The sequence below is a fragment of the Stegodyphus dumicola genome, chromosome 4 (assembly GCF_044657685.1).
Source record: "Stegodyphus dumicola isolate Sdum_Otavi_A_Nest chromosome 4, ASM4465768v1".
Lineage (NCBI taxonomy): Eukaryota > Metazoa > Arthropoda > Arachnida > Araneae > Eresidae > Stegodyphus > Stegodyphus dumicola.
Genome location: NC_140771.1, coordinates 170,579,107 through 170,598,278, shown reverse-complemented (window position 1 = coordinate 170,598,278; position 19,172 = coordinate 170,579,107). Strand labels below are relative to the sequence as shown.

The following is a 19,172-nucleotide window of genomic DNA, read 5'->3' as shown; positions in this document are numbered from 1 at the left end:
ATTATGTACTGGAAGCATGTTCATCCTCCACAAAGCACTTGTTGCCTCAGCATTACATATTTTTTTTGTAATTCGACACAATATTTTGCTACGAAAAATTTCTGTTTTTATCAGGAAGATAGTAATTTTATCACGGTGAAAATGCAAGATTCAAGGGAGGGGGCTGGGCCGTGACTTTCGAGGATTTAGTTCAATTGGCCGTGGCGCGGAAATCATCAAACTTTGCAAGGCTTTAACACTGTCAATTTTTATAGATTTTTTTTCATTTAATCAACATTATAGATTTTTAGGCATATGAAACGCTTTCGTGCTATATTACGTAAATCTTTCGGATGCTCAGTTTTACTCATGTGATTTGTTTTCTCAAATTAAAGATCAGTTTCTTGTATATGAGGAGGTTTTTCTCACTAAATGTCCTAATACTATATCACAGTTGTCGTCGCTAAAGTCATAATTGATGTCTTGCGGTGTCAAATCACAGTTTTCTGGTAGGGGGACAAGAACATAAAATCGCTAAATATTGCGCATACTTTCTTCAACTTAATAAATGTAATTTGGAATGCTAAGGATTTAATTCAAATTTTTTAATTCTGTTTTGGATTTTAAAACAGAATGAATCTGCAATATGTTTTTCGCCTAAACCTGAATAATGTCTTAGGCGAGTAAGTAAAAATTATATTAGGATGATTTAATAAATATAATAATATAACTATTAAAATATATTTTAGGAAAAAAATAGAAGAAAATTCTGAAATTCTTGGATTTATTGAAGGGCTTGCAAAATCTCAGGAAATCTCTTAAAATTCAAGAAAATAATGGCAAAAATTCAAGCTGCGAATGTGTTATTCATAATCGCAAAAATCTGGGCTCCGAATGTATTATTGACTTAATCATTGGTAATATGTTTCACAAAGTTTTAGAGTGCCTCTGACTTAATGAAAATCTTCAGAAATGTTTAGGTTTCAGACGTGGTGGTTGCAGATATTTGGAACCTATGGCGATTTATTAACTGCTCTGTTTTCGACCTCGACATTTTAGAACGTGGCATGTGTTTCGTTTCCTTTTTTCGGTCTTGTATTATCTAATTGTTTCGCAATCACTACGAAAATTACTAGGCTAGAGTTAGTAAGTGCAGAGAGGCATCAACGTCCTCCTCCCTTAGTGCAAAAGACGGTCATCTCTTCCAACCCACATAATGCCTGTATAAGCGACATAGGAGAAGTTACCCGTCTAAAAACTCTCAAGCTATGTTTTCAGGTACTGTTGATATCAGAATTTTAGCTTCGGGTTTGCATGACTCATCTTGTATTTTAGAAATTTTTGATACACATAAATAGTGTGAAAAAACTTATGTTGAATTTTTGGAAAATATTTAATTTTTCGTGTATTAAATCCGATCGGATATCTTCGTTAAGATCACAGTTTGTGTTAATGGGAGTTTTTTGCAGAAGGATATAAAATTTCAACATTTCACTTATAATTTATATATCATCTTTGTTTTGCAAATTATAAATGAAATATTCAAATTATTAGTAAACCGTTATAAAGTCAATGCAAAGAATTTAGGTAGTTTATATCAACTGATGATCAGAATTAAATAAAGGATCAACTAGGTAGCTAAATTAAATAGACAGAATGGTATATATGTACTTATACCATATACTTATATCATGTTTAAAGCCATCATTGTATAGTTTATAGATGAAATCATATATTTTATTGTTCATAACTGAAGCAGATTAGTCTGAATTTTTTAAAAAATCAAATTAATCTGCTTCAGCAGCCAACTATTAGGTATTTATACTCTATTAATTTAAGAATGAGATTCTTTATATGTTTTATATTTACCAGTTATGCATTTCGGAAAAAATTAGATTGGTTGCTTGAAAATGTATAGAGTTTTGCATGAAACCAACGTATATCTAATGTTCAAATTTGCTTTATTTTTAAAACTATTTAGTTAATTTCTGTTTAAAAAATTAATATGAGTTCAATGGGCGCCATTTCTGTATCTTATTTATGTCGTAAAGAAAGGTAAATTTGAAAAATTGTATTTGTAATCTATGGCTTCATGAAACTTTAATATACATTTATTATATAATATTATCTGAAAATGGCGCTTTAATAATGATGGGCAAATTACAGTCAATGCCTAAATTTAAAATAAAAGTTAAAAAAAAAATCAGATAAAAGGGTTAGAAAAAACCTTCACTACCATTCTTTTCAAAATAATTTCTCTCTCAGTTATTTTATTAACTGTCCTTTTTTAGAAATTTCAGTGTCTTAAAATTAATTTTATTATATTTAATGCATATTTCCTCTTTTAAGTATTGTTCTGCAGTAGGAAAATACCTTTGCGCATTACTAGGAAGAAAGGTTTTTTTAACCCATATTTTGGCAAGAATGCAAGAGAAAGTAAAAAAATAATACAGAGATTCACCCCAGAGAATATGTTTTTTTTCGAGGTTTCCTTGGCAAATCATTGTATCGCGTGCATAAGAAAGGCGGTTGTGTCCACCATACAGGGAAGAGAAGACGTTTGTTTGAAACCCAACTGTTATTTTTTCCCCTCTGTTATCTGTTTCCTTGTGACACAATAGACCCAAAAGGTCCTTTCTTTACCTGGAAGTTGTCCAGCAATCATAATTAATTCATTTTCATTCGCTATCCGAGGCAAAGATGGAACAAGCTACCCTTATCGATCCTTGTTGCCCTTTACAGGTTTCTACTTTAGGATGAAGAGCATTCTTCTGCGATAGCATTTTGCATTTGCAGGGAATCATCGTGGTCTCTCTCCTATTTCTGTGAAAGCTTTTCGTGCCGTTGTTGCATTTTTGGGGAAGATATTTGGGGAATTTCTTTTCGTCCCTGTTATGCATACACATAAACTGAAGCCTTACGTAATACATAATGCCAGTCGCATTAAGGAAAAAATAACTGAAGTATACGTTTTCTTTAAATCTTTCATTGTTTGAGATTAAATGTTAATGCATTTTTATTTAAATCAATCAGATTAAAATTTAGAAAATATATTTTAAAGTACTGCGTTTATTGCTTTTCGACCACTTGATATGCTACTCAGTAACAGAAAGATTAAATTCGAAAATTAAATACCTTATGTTTGACTGAATAGCAACACGCTGATGCGTTGAAATAATAAGTATTCTATTTGAAGTAATAATATTTGAAGTAAGTAATTATTCTATTTGAAGCTGTGGTTATACATTTTTAAATAGCCAAATATGTGGACTGAAGTCCAAAGATAAATTAATATTTTGTATTTGACCGAATATTTTATTTTGAAGAGTGTTGCCACTTGTTTCGTTCAAATCATTGAGTTTGTTAAATAAAAATTCATTAAATTTGCACCAAAAACGAATCCGAAATTCAAAAGTTGGACTTCGAGGTGCCCATGTTCGAGGGGACAAAACTAAGTTCATTTAAAATCTTGGCTCGGGTACTTCGTTTCAGTGTCGTACTCGAACACAGGAGACTCATCACCAATGATGACAAATTCCAGAAAATTAGGATAATTTTCAGTTCCCTCCAAAACGTCAAAGCACTTTTGTCTCCTGCTGTTCTTTTGTTCTTGTGAAAAGTTTTTCGGAATAATTTTCACACGGACCTTGATCATCCTCAATTTATTTGTCAAAATCTGATGAGTTGGTAGTGCGATTAACTCAGCTCTGATCATTGTGATTTTCAGGGGAGGATCGAACGTCCAAGATCTCGAATCCTCTCAACATTTTTGCTAGTTCCTGCAGTTGTAAGCTTTCTCCTGAGGTTCATCTTCAATCGATTCCCTTCCTTCTGAAAACTCGAGTCCGTGATAAAACATTGTCTCCATAGGCTTGCAGAAGCTTTGCAAAAGTTGTTAAGCAAAATCTGATGGAGCAACATTGTTTGAATCAGAACGTACTAGAAGAATAACAGTTTCCCCCCCCCCAGAAAAAAAATGTTTCCTACAGTCAGCTGCCTGACTCCACGCAGTTCAGACTGGTATTCTCTGTGCAATCCTTTGCCTTTCCCGTAAAACGGAAAATCCTCCAGTTTCATTACTTTACGCACCTCGTATAAATACACAGCATTTGTTTACTGATGGTAAGGTTTTTATTAATATACTATCAGTTGTTTTGCGCCGAGTGTTTTTAAATCAAATCATAAATTTTCTATATGAATCTTTAAGAAAATTCATGAATCAAAATTAATTTCAGAGCTATTAAAGTAAAATTTATTTCTTTTGGATATATATCCGAAAGATATATATATATATATATGTACATGATTGGATATATATATATATATATATGTACATGATTGGATATATGTATATGTATACAGGGTGATTCTAAATTACTTACAAATTAAGAGGGGTGATAATACTCATCCAGATGAGCAATAATTACCATAAAACATAGGGTCGCAATACACTCTGAGAGGCAAAAAAGAAGAATATTAGAATTCCAGTCTGAACTTACAACAGTGTTGGGAGAGCGAATGAACGGGACCAAATGTTGCACAATCAGTTTAGTGACAAACTCACAGAGAGTGCACAAATCACTCTTCAACGCAATTTGGCTTCCCAAGGTGATTTTTGAAGAAGACAATGTGAGATTGTAATTTTAATTGAAGAAAAAATTATTAAAAAACCAGTCTCATTATTTTATTTACATGCCTCTTACATTATTCTGCACATCAGTAAATAGTTACAAGAAAATGTCACTTATCTATCAACACTTGAGTATCATATCCCTTTCAAATGGCAGTTTTACTGAACCCCGCAATTAGGATATTCCGTAAATTTGTTATGCGATTTAACAGCTTTGAAAGAATCACTACCTTATTTACTGTTTTCCAGTTAGCTCCTGTATGCTAAGTTATGGAACATTTCAAATGAATACTAAAGTCATTTCTTCCACGGTAAAATCTATTAAACTACTCTCTAAATACGATTTTCAAAGCAGACGTTCAGTCTGCCGAGTTTTAATTTTTTCTATTATCCAACATTTTTGAAGCAGATAATTTAATTAACTTTTTTATTGGCGAGACTAAAACTTTTTACCATTTTTCAGAGTTTTTCTTCAGCTTTTGTTAAAGGGCAAAGGTGTTTGTCCTAGACTTTGTAATTGAGAAATCATTTATATATATAATGAATGCGCATAATATATACGATGTCAGAATAATGTTAGTGAATTTATTTGAGATACTGAGATAGCTAATAATTTTTGTTTTCAATGTGAAATATTTTAACAGTAAACAAATAAAACGTTAACAAAATTAAGTAAAACCTTTTGACGATTTAAAAAAAAATAAATATTCTGCTAATATTAAAGTGTGCATTTACAGTTATAATTTGACCTAACTTTACTGTAGTTATAATGAACGAATTTGAAATGCTCTAACAATTACCAGAATTTTACACTGAAATATGAAGTTAGCAAATATATTTAATAAATAGGTAAATAATGTGCCTATACATTTTCTAAAATTTTTATTTGTAAAAATAATTTCATGAAAACGAAATAAATCATGATGATTTACGTAAATCGTGGTTGATATAAATAAACGGAATATTTGAAGAATTTTATAGCAAATATTCAGCCACAGTCTTAGTCAATATTGTGAACGTTTGATGACAAATCCACTTTTGAAAAATGGGAAATCTAAATATTTCTGACTTTCTACTTTAAGATTGTTAGATTGTAAAAGATTTTGAAATAAAATAAACTCTCTGCCACATTTTAATTAATTGCTGTCGTTTAATACGTAACTTTCATCTGCAAATAATTATGGTATTTCATTTTAAAGCCCTGAACAATCCTTTTCTGAGAAATATATTATCTGCAATAAAACACATTCGTTCAGCAAACTACTGAAATTAAATCCATCTGCTTTAAACCTGAATTTTCTGAATACCCATCGAGCGTCTGCTTTGCAAGTTGAGCAAGCTTCGCGAGCATTTTACCATCGTTATAACATTTCATCCCACAGCGGCTGCTGACTTCTTTCCAATTTATCTAAATCGCCGTCTGGAATAAACAAATTTCTCGTTTAAACGAGGTAACATTGGAATGTTTAAGCTTCTCTACGTGATGTTTGAGAAGATTTAAAAGAGTGGCATTAAGTATTCCGTTTAGAACTGGAATAGAGTTGCCGGGCGTTAAAGGTGCTTGAGCGCAATTAAGCCTCGTAAGCATTCTACGCGCCGCGTCGAATGATTGGATGGCGTGCGTTTGATGCATTCTCGGAAAGTCATCTGAATAATTTAGCTTCCAACCTTTGATCTGGAAATGCATTAGGGAAGTTTGTCAACCAGGAATTCGAGATCGGATCTCTTTACCGTGGCTCATTTTTTAATTCCCGTTGAGAACATGCATCTGCGTTTCCTTACGTAAATCTCCTTTGCCATGCTTATGTACAGAGTATATATAATTATATCGTTTTGTAAATTTGCAGAGTTTGTTAGCCGATGCATCTTACTCGGCTTTGAAACTGATTATTTGCATGATAGTTCTAAACCTTTCTATTTTAATCAATTATCTATATGTTTCGACCAAGTTTTGGAAGTGAATGTTGCTAAAATGTATGCACATGCCACTATTTATTTAAACTCCGTTTAACTAGACATCAAGTATTCTAAGATTTTTAATTGAAATATGTTTAAAATTAAATGTTATGCGGAACCGAAATCTAGGCTTAATTGCTATTTATGGTGAAAGCTTCGTAACTTCAAACGGTTAAGCATTTGCTGTAACTTCAACAGCTGACAACCGAATCGCGAACTGGATCTTGAAGAAAGAATATATAAACCGAGGAATAACAGGGACGAAATAAGATGATTGTCGAGTTAGAGTATGAGAATGAATGACTAAAAATGAAAATCGATGAATATCATATGGTTATTAAAACATAAGAACGACTAAAAATTAAAATCGATTCATATCATATAGCAATTAGAGCATGAGACTGAATGACTAAAAATGAAACTCGATGAATATCATATAGTTACTAATAGTGTCATATAGTTATTCGTATTGTAAGTAATTGTTAAACAAATTTCCTTTGTGAATTTCTGTTTCCTATTTTCTTTAATCTAGTTATTAAATAAAACCTAGTAGAAACTTATGACACTCTAATTAGAATTTAACCTCTAAACAGCTAGGCCTCGCTTGCTTTATAGTCATCGATTAAACAAGTAGATAATGAACCCACCTAAACCTCGGTACTAAGTGTATATTTTAGCATACATTTTATATTAATACTTAATCTGACGGTCGGTTATTAATATGAGTTTAAAAATACACGTTAGCGGAAGGTGATGTATTAGTAATATCTCGTAGGTTAAAGCGCTTTCTAAGCTATTAATCATAATAATTATATCAATTTCTTTTAAATTTATTTATTAGTCATTATTAGTTACCATAAAGTGATAATAAAAACCTTTTCTACCAAGGGCCATATACTTATTGAATGAGTTTGTCATTGAAATTAACGGTAAATGAAATGAAGTGTATTCAACAATCCATTGGTTTGCGTAGTATAGTCTGAAAGGTACTGCTGTGGAAATTGTTCTGTCTTATAGGAAAAAAATAAGTTTGCGCAATAAATTTCGAACAATTCTAATATTTAATATAAAAATATTAAAAGGTAAAAGTGAAGAAAATATCGAAACAATTTATGAAGGTAACTTATTGGACTTAATCAGTGATCAATATTGAAAATTATAATTAAAGTTTTAATCACTGTAATGATAGCAAGGATGATTTGTATTTAATCCAATAAAGAAATCGTCCATTAATTACGCAACTTTCCTACATATCAGAAAATGATGACGAAGATGCTGTAAATATCCAATCTTTGCCAAAGAGTGATCGCCATAAAAACGACGTGACTTCCAAAGTTCGGAAAACTCAGGAATAAAGTGCTCGTCATCAACAAAATGTATGAGAAAGATGGCGTCCTAGTAATTGATTCGTTGTGAAGTAATGCTATATCATAAAAATCCGTTCTGCTTGAGAAAAACTCGACTCCATCTTGCGCCAACAAATGGATTTTCAAGCTAGCAGTATACACTGAATATGAAATCCAAATGCTGTATTAATTGTGACAGTATAAGGATGTCAGCTATTGAAAGTATTTGTCATTAGTAGACATTCTGAATTTTATTTCACGATTCTAGAAAATTTGATGTAAGCGGTTTTAAGATTGCTCTGTAAAAACTTTTAGCGGTTATTTGGAAATGAAGGTTATGCCAATTTTACCAGATAATATTAATGACATTGTTAACTTATTTATAGCTGATGATGTATTTGTTATATACGTGAGAAGTCAGAACTTTTTTGCAAACAGAATCGTAAGAAATGTAAAACATCCAAGAAAACCTTAACTGGAAATCTATTACATTGTTCCGGAATGAAAAGGTTATGTGGCTTCATAATTCTAATGGACTAAATGCAAAAAGAAGTTACCTCTCTATGGTTTACAGGTAAACTAAACAATCCTTCGAAATTCCTCCCTCTCCAGTTCTCTTAAAATGATGACCAGACAAGATTTCAAGCAAATCAGGCAGTCGTAGTACTTTTGGCGACCATTAACGAAACTGTCTTACTTCATCGACCAGTTAAGAAAGTTTGACAAAAAAAAAAACGGATTTGGTTGAGCTGTATAAGCTCAGAAATGAAAACTGCTGGATTAACTTTTTAAATTACGCCAGCCAGTAAATCTATCAAGTATGGAGCAAGAAAATCGTCAGCAAATTTTTATGAAGAATGTTTGGAGGTAACAGCAAGGAGATTTTCCGACAAACTAGTAAGAGATAATAAAAATGTGAGCTAGATTAGTATGCCTTTTGAGAACTATATTTTGTCAATTCCTTTAAAAATATGGAAAATCAGATTTTTCATTTGTTTACTTATTTTCATCTCATTGTTTCGAGATTTTTATAAACGCTTTCCATGCAGATTTGCTGACACAGATTTAATAAATCTGCTTTATTATTATATTATCCGTTTTTAATAAAAAAACGATAATGCACTTTGTTGTTCGTAATTTTCTTTAATTTTGTAACTTTATTAATCTTCTTAAGTAGATAGAATCTTTTATAATTATCCTTCTATGTAAGCCTATGTCAGCTTTCTTGGTATTTGCCTTTAAGATTATTAGTTAAAGACCATCAGCAATTTTATTATTAGCTTTTGTCACTCTTTTTTTTTATACTTTTTTACGTTAACTGATTATAAGCTCTCCTCAATTTTTTTCGTGTGACGGATTAATATGTACTTGAAACTTATTAAGACTGATCAAGTTTAGTTTTTTTTCCCATGGATTTTTATTTATTGGCGTTTTCACTTTTGTGCCATATCCATTAACAGTTTGTCATTCATCGTACGTTTTCCTGCCATTCTGTTAAGAGTTCTTCGCTTCGTTAAGAGTTCTTCGCTTCGTTAAGAGTTCTTCGCTTCTGTTAAGAGTCCTGATTCAGTATGACTGACTCCTGAGTTAATGTGTTAAGAAATACTAAATTATAAGTCATTGTTTTCATCCGGCTCTGAAGTTCAGCGACGGCCGAACAGTTAAGACTACTGAATTGACAAGACCACTGAATAAAGACGAGCATTCAAATTCCTGTAGGTGGGAAGGCTACATATATGTTTTCATGGTGTACCCAATCTGTGATGTAAAACCAAGCCAGTTTCCCTTGAACGTCCTTCACGAAGGCATCCATTTCTTAAGACAGATAGCACATATGTGTTTTACCATACTGAAAATAACAACGACCAAATCATATCTGACTCGCTTATGTTATCTAGATAGAGTATTTACCTAAAGGAGTGAATAAATGTGATAGTTTTATAAAATGGTTACTGTGAAAAACTCTGTAGAGGCTGCTATGTCCTTCTTATGTAATGAATGTAAAGAGCTTCAGTTTTTGTTGAGATTAAGTAAGGTATGATCAGAGATGTGAGAGAGAGTTTAACGAATTGCAACGAATGTGAACCTGGAATGGGGAACAAAAATCAAAGATCACCATAACAGTCTCTCTACTACGTTCTTTCATTTTATTTCGTTTCATTTCATTTCAGCTAGAAAAACTATCAGCTCAATAAATTTTTCTTGAATACCCTCAGATACATACTTTACAACCTTACATCCCCAAAGGCCAGTTTTAATGTTTTGGCACGGCGCCAACGCAGACCGCTGTCCATTTTTCCGAAATTTATTCCTTCTTTAAAACTAAATAAAGGTCTGAATGGTGGTTCTCAGAACGTCTTTCTCTACTGGTCTTGGACAGTTATCGGTTATACTTTTCTTTGACCATTCATCGTTCCGTCTCATGGTCAATTAGTCTATCTATTAAAGGTTGTGGAATAATCGCAACATTATTTCATTAACAGAATTTACTATATTAGGATTTATTAGAATATTGCAAAGAACACTAGGGGTTTCTGCATAAAAAGGGAGAATGTAAGCTAAACTGATTATTTTCTTGTAGTACTTGTGAAAAACCACGATATCGCCTACGTACCAGTCCGTTTGATTTGAATTGTATGTCAACAGACCTGCCTGTTTAATCGCTCTTTTGATGATTGTGATATTTGTAAAAAAGGACTTAAACGCTTAATTTCCTGAATACGAAGTGAGTTTTTTCAATATGATAGGAAAATTCAATTAAATATCCATCCTCCTGTTTTTTTTTTTTTTTTTTTTTTTTTTTTTTTTTAGTCCAAAGGGATTTGAATGCCGAAGGACTATTAGTTTCGTTTTGGCATTTTGCGTCGGACTCATAAATGTCGGTTCACTTTTCAAACTGTTGCCACAAAATGTTAGAGTCCTGCATTATATTTGAAGAAATTAAATAATGAAAAATCTGCATAAATGTATGTATATTTCTCGTATTGTGATAAAACAACGGTACATAGAGTCATCGAATTTTGAATAACGTAATCCTCCAACGAATATGAGCATGTGGAAGACCAAATTTGAAATTTGTTTTATGATCGATTTCCTTTTTTTTAAAACTTTGAAGAATTTTTGATTAACAAACTCAAGGATTTCAAAGCGAGCAATGGCAACGTTGTGCAGAAAAAACATTTTTATCTCCAGCGCGTGAGTCTCTGTATCGGAAATTCTAAAGATATGCTCGTTTTAAAACTATTTTGCGATATTGCTGTTCCACTGGATCTTATGGTTTAAGTGCGAGGAACATGATATTTAATAAAGAAAGGTAACACACAAAATGTTAAAAAACGCCCCTTTGGACGTAATTTAAAATCTGAAACATTTCAGATTTTGTTTTTTTTTTTTTTAGTCCAAAGGGATTTGAATCCCGAAGGACTATTAGTTTCGTTTTGGCATTTTGCGTCGGACTCATAAATGTCGGTTCACTTTTCAAACTGTTGCCACAAAATGTTAGAGTCCTGCATTATATTTGAAGAAATTAAATAATGAAAAATCTGCATAAATGTATGTATATTTCTCGTATTGTGATAAAACAACGGTACATAGAGTCATTGAATTTTGAATAACGTAATCCTCCAACGAATATGAGCATGTGGAAGACCAAATTTGAAATTTGAAATTTGTTTTATGATCGATTTCCTATTTTTTAAAACTTTGACGAATTTTTGATTAACAAACTCAAGGATTTCAAAGCGAGCAATGGCAACGTTGTGTGGAAAAAACATTTTTATCTCCAGCGCGTGAGTCTCTGTATCGGAAATTCTAAAGATATGCTCGTTTTAAAACTATTTTGCGATATTGATGTTGCACTGGATCTTATGGTTTACGTGCGAGGAACATGATATTTAATAAAGAAAGGTAACACACAAAATGTTAAAAAATGCCCCTTTGGACGTAATTTAAAATCTAAAACATTTCTGACTTTTTTTTTTTTTAAAGTCTAGAGGAGCTTTGTCCGTGAAGGACTATTGTTTTCGTTTTGTGATTTTGCGTTGGTTCACTCTAAATGTCCGTTTCACTTTTCAAACTGTTGCCACCAAATGTTAGAGTCCTGCATTATATTTGAAGAAATTAAATAATGAAAAATCTGCATGAATTTATGTGTATTTCTCGCATTGTGATAAAACAACGGTACATAGAGCCATCGAATTTTGAATAACGTAATCCTACTACGAATATGGGCATGTGGAAGCCCAAATTTGAAATTTGGAATTTCTTTTATTATCGATTTCATATTTTGTAAAACTTTAACGAATTTTTGATTAACAAACTCAAGGATTTCAAAGCGAAGTGGCAACGCTGTACAGTAAAAACATTTTTTATCTCCATCGGAAATTCTAAAGATATGCTCAATTTAAATATTACTGCTGAACTGAATCTTATGGTTTAAGTACGAAGAACGTGATATTTAATAAAAATAAACGTAACAGACAAAATGTTAGAAAAATGCCCCTGTGGATGTAATTTAAAATCTGAAACTTTCAGATTTTCTTTTCATTTATTTATTTTTTGCAACTCTCTGTAGATGCCTACGTTTTTCTCCCTTTTTATTGGAAGCTACAGTCACAGTTAATCAATGTTTGAACTCTTGAAAGCCCGCTAACAGGTTTGTTGCATGATCGTTTCAAGTTTTTCCTGTTTTGTAAAGTAAATATGAGTCAGATTCTCTTAGAAAGACCTCCACGAAAGTGTCCTTGTTCTTAATCGGAAAATCTTCACGTGCATTGCCATAATTAGTTAAACAAATCATTAATTTAGTAAGGTTAAACTCGATTTGACTTGATCTATACCATAAACTGCTGGCAGGTTTTGAACTTCAACTTAGATTTTAACATGTATTTATAACTTACTTCATTTATATATTCTGAGTAGAATGAACTTGTAAAAGTGCAGGATATATACAAAATTAGAACTAGCGTGTTAGGTAAAATAATCTTTAAAATGCGTTCCTGAATAGTTAGGATTATATAATATGCTTAACCATTTCTGGGTACTGTGAAAGTGCAGAATATATACAGAATACGAAATTGTGTATTAACTAAAATAAACCTTAAAACGCACTTTCCCGAATAATTGGGATTATATAAAAAGCTTAACTATTCCTGGGTGCTGAGTACGCGAGATTTCTTTACTAATTTAAATAACTTGGTAACATTAAATCCTTACTTAAATTTCTTGTTAAGTCTTTGGAGAGGTACGCCCAATATGTCAGTTCTTCTGGAAATTGCGCACCCAGATGAAGAAAAGTTGAAGAATTGATGGGCACATAAAAAAGCTTTTTAAGTAAAGTAGAAAAAGCGAAATAGTTTACAATAAAAACAAGATTAAAACTAAGATTAATCGTCTAGCTGCTATCGATCTGAAACCAGTAAACACCATCGATAATAAAAAAAAAGAGAGGAAGGGGGAAGTAAAACTGGTCAATGAACGCTTCCAGATGTCTTTTCTATAAAATTCGTGGACGTGGGGTGTGGGGTGAAGGTACAGTAAAGCGTTTAACCTTTCCATGGATGTTGCAGATTATAATTTATTACCTCCAATTAAGAAACTGTCATTATATCTATCACCCTCTTTATCCTACTAGACGTAAAAACTAGCTAAATCCATTATCACATAAAAGGATTTAAGATAAATTGATTATTTATATTATTTATTTAATTTTATAATTAAATGCGTTTATCCTAATATTGGATTATGTTTATTAACTTCCATCTACTGCTCAATGATTGAGTATGAAAGTTCTGGAGTCAGACAAACAATAAATACTAATAACGGATAATTTGAAATTTGGGGCTGAATCTGAAGTTAAAATGAATTATTTTGAAAGATATTCCGAAATCTGTTGGTTTAATCTAGTCTTCAGGCTGCCAACCGTTTTCAATCACTAAATCTACTCCCAATCTGCTATGTGAGATAGAATAATTTGTATCATTGAGTGTGTAAGGATTCATTTTTTTTTTTTATCTAAGCAGTTATTTTATGTTAATTAGCTTTACTGTCATTCCTCTTTTCCATTTTCCTGCCACAATGCCAATTTTCAGTTCGCACATATTTTAATGAGGCAGAAAGAGATAGTATTTAAAAGAAGGTTTTAAATGGATTAATCATAGTGTATACCATCTGCTGAAGGCCACGTTATTAGTTAAAACTCTTCGATAGCTGTCTGCCTGCGACGTTGCGTTATTCTTGCCATTAGAACTTGCCACGCCCGCATAGGTTTGGGCCACGTTTTAAAATGAGGCATAGGTTTGGGCCATTCACACTTTGTGTAGCCTTTGACTTAGTTTAATTCGAATTCATTACTTTTGAGTTATGCCATAAATGCTGGCTGGTTTTGCAAGTACAAGACGTGCCGTCTGTTAAATTACTGAGTTCTAATAAAAGAGTCTTTTACACCCTTCTTACGTTCTCCGTCTTCTTACTGGACATAGCGGTAAGTCGTTTAGATTCATCTTGGAATCTTGAATTAGTTTATGCTTCCGAAGAACGTGAGACTAAAGTTGGTAAGAGTTGTTTATTTAATTGCAAGTATGCTTTCGTGGAAGACGTTTTAAATTAAACTGGCTGGTATTCACACTGAACATGCAGGAAACCACAAGTCGTTAATAACAAATCATGAACTGTAGTTTATGCTAATTAACCCATTTTATTATCTGTATCTATTCTGTCACTTCTTCTTTCCGTTAGCTCTCACCAGGATTTAAATGAAATACGATTATTTAATTCAGAATTCTTAAACGTTTTGACAGAAAATTTTTGGCAGGTAAGTAAACTGGCAAAAGTGTATTGGGCACCTAGGCGGCTGGCCTCTCGAGCGGTTATTTTTTAAAGAAATAATGTAGCGAATATAAAACAATGTATTGCAAGCCATAACTTGCTATCGGGAAATCTAAAGGTATGCTGCTTTTAAATATTGAATTCAGTGCTGTTGAATTTTATATGGCGTAAGTGCGAAGAAAGCAAAAATTAATAATAAAGCTTAAAAAGAAAAAAAAAAAAAAAAAAAAAAAAAAAAAAAAAAAAAAGAGAGAGTAAAGAAAAAAGAAAACATTATGTTAGCAAGATTGAGTCTAAAAGCAGATTGATAACCTGCGATGCTGAACTAGAGCATAAAAAACATTAACAAATCCCCTTGTGCGACGTTAAAATCTGAATTCTTTCAGATTTTCTCTCTTCTCTTTTTTTTAATTAATTTTATCAGTAGCATTGGAGCGTTATGAATATAGCTTTGAAATCTCTATGTTTTTTTTAAACAAAATTTCTATTCGGGAAAGAGGGGAGACGGAAGAAAGGTCCGAGAGCGTGAGAGAATGTTAGGTTTAAATAATAGACTTTACTGAATCGATACCTTTTCTTATAGTAAATGTTTTCTACGATACTGACCGCATAATTCATCCCACAGAAATTCGTTTTTCCAAATAAAATTATGAAATTTGAGAGTGCATTGCACCCAGTTAATAGGGAATTATAGCGAAAGGACAAAGGTCTTCAGCATAAATGAAATCGTTAACTGGAGAAAAATGTAAAAACAAGAGGAGTTAATAACAGTATATCTTATAGGAGCATACATTACCCATGCTCAAATCCAAACGTCGGCTTTGCCTTTTTAATTATTATTTAGTTAAATGGTTAATCCATTAAAGAATGCATGCAAGCTATCAGCTTAAGCGAAAGAGTGACTACGTGGAGGCATTTCAAAGGCAAACTGGCAAGTGTTCTCGTTACACATAGGTGAAACTACGAAAACATCAAAAACGGTGAATTTAAATCCAGGCCCAATTACCAGTGTTCAGCGGTCTTATCTATTGATCACTGGTGAGCCTTTCAGTTATTAGGCCGGTAGACTTGTTTCTGTGCCCAACGAACTTAATCCTTTCATACAATTAATGGCAACAAATAGAAAAGCTGTTGAATCTAGTCGAAGACTCTGTTAACAGATTTTTGATCACTACATTTAACACTAGTTCTTTTTCCCAGAATGCCTGAAATAGCTTCAGCCATTTTTGATTTTTTTGAAACAGTTTTGGAGTGAGATTTTGTGCAAAAGTTTATTATTCACATGAAAGTAGAATTTGCTATTTTTGAATTATTCAGTATGATAATCGTTACCACGCAAGAACTTATGAAATTAATGCATTTAATCCTGTTCAAACAAATCTTTATTTTATTTATTTATTTGGTTATTTATTTATTTTTGAAAAAATGACGAAGAACTTTAAAATTATTCGAAAGCTAAAATAACCTAATGGTTTCATAAAATGGTAACGATAATTTCAAGTTTAATAAATTTTGTTGTTCGTTAAAAGATATAAAGTCCATGAAGGCCCATTCCAAGTTCACTAACCTTCCCATTTCATGCAAGTGTTAAGGTCGATCGTAAAATTAATAACCATTATTAAATGTTAAGATGCGTTGCAAATGTGACGTCATATCTTTCACATTTATGGAAACGAAGTTAAAGCTTATTTAATATTCCTCCTAAATATTAAATAACTTTCAGACAACCGCACTGAAATAACAGAGATAAAGAAAACATATATCTGCATTAGTGAGTTTTAAAGTCTTATGCTAACTATAAAGTTTTATCAGTGCATGCTTATTGATTAGTTTTATCTTCAGATATTATAGTATCCATCATTGTAAGCGATGACATTTAATTCCGAAACTTTAAATGTGTTTTCTTAAAACATTCAAATAACCGTTTTCCAAGTTATGTATGTTAAAACGACACCATTACTTCATTAAATCTCCGATATGTTATCTCTTAATTCCAACAAACACCTATTGCCGCAAATTCTTGCATAGTGAAGAGCGGATATGCGGTAATTAAAAACTTCCACCTACGCTAGCCATAAAATGGACCATTCCTTTGCGTTTCTGCTGTGCATTTAATTGATCAGAAGCCGCAGATACGGGTAAATGGTGGGTTCTTTATTATCAACGGCTATCAGTTAATTAGAAAAATGCTCCTCCTAGGCCTGCGGTTTCTGGCGTTATCTCCAGCAGCATTTGCGCAGATGATGGCTCAAAAAATGAAAAAGTTCCCTAATCGCAGCAGTTAGGGAAAAAGGTATGCGGTCCCAGCGGTGATAACTATCTTCCCCTATGCATTGATAAATTGGGCTTCTTGCGTTATGATTAAGTGATGAAAAAAATCAAAAAATGAGAAATGGAAACGTTTTTGGTAGAAGTTAAACGTTTATGTATTCTTGGATAACTGCTGGGGGAATAAAATATTATGCCTCTCCCTGAAGTAGGTTTTGTGAATTGGGAAAAGGGTGTGTTTTTTAAGTGCTGTGAGTTTTTCGCCGATTGCAGTCGAGGTAATATTTGATAGCAATGCTAAAATAACGACTTTTTACTATCTTTTTTTTTCCCTATATATTTATTTTTATGGCTTTTGTTTCAAATGCAGCTATCTCTAAAAATAATGTTTTGATAATATATAGTTGGGAAAGTTGTGTAAAAGACATTTATATCACTTTTTTTAGTTCTTTATTATCTTCATTTTCGAGGAGTTTATCATAATGTTTCTAGTTTTCACATTTCAGAAGCGTGATTTTTTTAATCCGCTGCTATATTTGTAGTGTGCTATATTTGTAATTTGCTGCTATATCTATAATTTATGTCTGATACGTTTATAAAACGTACTTATTTATAAAACTAATATTTATCTGTTATTTTTTTAAAATTTTTTTCCTCTTGCTGTGTCTCTTGCTATCAACAACGCTGATAAAAATTATGATATCAGGCTTCAAAGAACCTTCCTACCCTCCCACAACAAAGAAAGAATATTTTACATGGACGGATAATATTTTACATGGACGAAGAATATTTTACATGGATTACAAAGAATATTTTACATGGATTACAAAGAATATTTTACATGGATTACAAAGTATATTTTATATGGACGGAGTAGTGATACGTACATCTCTGATATCGTAGCATACGAGGGTAGGTAGTGTAGTACATATAAAAGTTAGAACAAGCGGGAAAGAGTATCTTAGCCATGAATAAATGCTAAATTCTATGTGATAGTATTAGATTTATGTAATTAAATGGTAAAAATTAAAGAAATGTAAGAAATAAGCGGCATTAAGGGAAAATATTTTACGACCATATATGTATGTGTGTTGCAAAATGATTCTTCTGTTAAAAAAAAAAAAAAAAAAAAAAAAAAAAAAAAAAAAAAAAAGAGTCTTATCCTTACTGCAGAGAAAACCGCAAAATATGTGTAGGTGTGTTTCTCAAATAGGGGGGTAAATACTTGATTTCCTGCTTTACAACTACATTTTTTATCATTTAACGCAATAAAGATAACGTAACTATTGCTAAATGTGATAACAGAAGAAACTGGGATAAAGTTTTTAGCAGCCTTAAAATCTGCATATATTTTCTCTTCGAAGGAAACAAAATTGTCATCCTTGTTTAAAAACTGAAAGAAGGGAAGAAGCCGGGGGGGGGGTGGAACTTCGATTCAATTCACCAATTTTTAATACCCCCCCCCGGTCCAAACAGCTACATTTTACCTCTCAAGTGGCGATTTAATAGGATTTTAGTTGCGAGTTGCATCCTTATGTGTTTGTGTTTAATTTAAATGTTTTTCTGTAGTCAGACAGAAAATACATACGAAAATATAAAGGTGTATTTTCTTTTCTGCGTTGGCAAGACAGCCTGTAGGACGGTACTCATCGGCCTGTTTAAGTCCTGCCAACGATTATAATTATGTATTATTTCCTTAGATCAGGTCTCCTGGTGTCTGTCTTTGTACGAGAAAATAAACAAAAGAATTAAAAATTGTAAGGTAAACCGTAAAAGAAGTAACATTTTGAAGGCGGGAAGGGAAGCCATAAGTTGGCTGTGAAACCTTAACACTGGGTGCAGACCAATTAATCATTCATATGAGGAATTCTACATGTTACCGAATTTCTGTCACATATTTAAATTTGCTCATATATACATATGTATTACTCATACACTTTTAAAAGTACATAAACTAGTCAAAATGTGGTGATGCGAGTATCACTTATTCAAATATATCGATCCGAATTCTGTTAGAGATATTAAAAATAATTACATTTATGTATACAATCACTATTAAAATACATTAACTAACTAGTTCACATAAATATGTTGATGCACACACTCTTAATACAAATATGCAGATATTTAATGTCTGTTACAGACACTGTAAATTTGTACATAAATAC

The 19,172-nt window shown here is 32.0% G+C and overlaps 2 protein-coding genes across 15 annotated transcripts in view; one reads left to right on the top strand and one right to left on the bottom strand.

Moving 5' to 3' along the window:
* The window catches only part of LOC118188251 (tyrosine-protein phosphatase Lar-like), a 1,537,039-nt gene that overhangs the window by 734,033 nt on the left and 783,834 nt on the right, over positions 1-19,172 (top strand). Inside the window, exon 1 of one of the 9 annotated variants that reach the window (XM_085815768.1) lies at positions 17,262-17,282. The exons of the other annotated variants lie outside the window; for them this stretch is intronic. The gene's annotated coding sequence lies outside the window, so the exon portion shown is untranslated. Of the gene's footprint in view, positions 1-17,261; positions 17,283-19,172 lie in introns of those variants that run through there. 9 annotated transcript variants of the gene reach the window in all.
* LOC118189724 (uncharacterized) overlaps positions 1-19,172 on the bottom strand; it is a 451,032-nt gene that overhangs the window by 184,808 nt on the left and 247,052 nt on the right. The gene's annotated exons all lie outside the window — the stretch shown is intronic.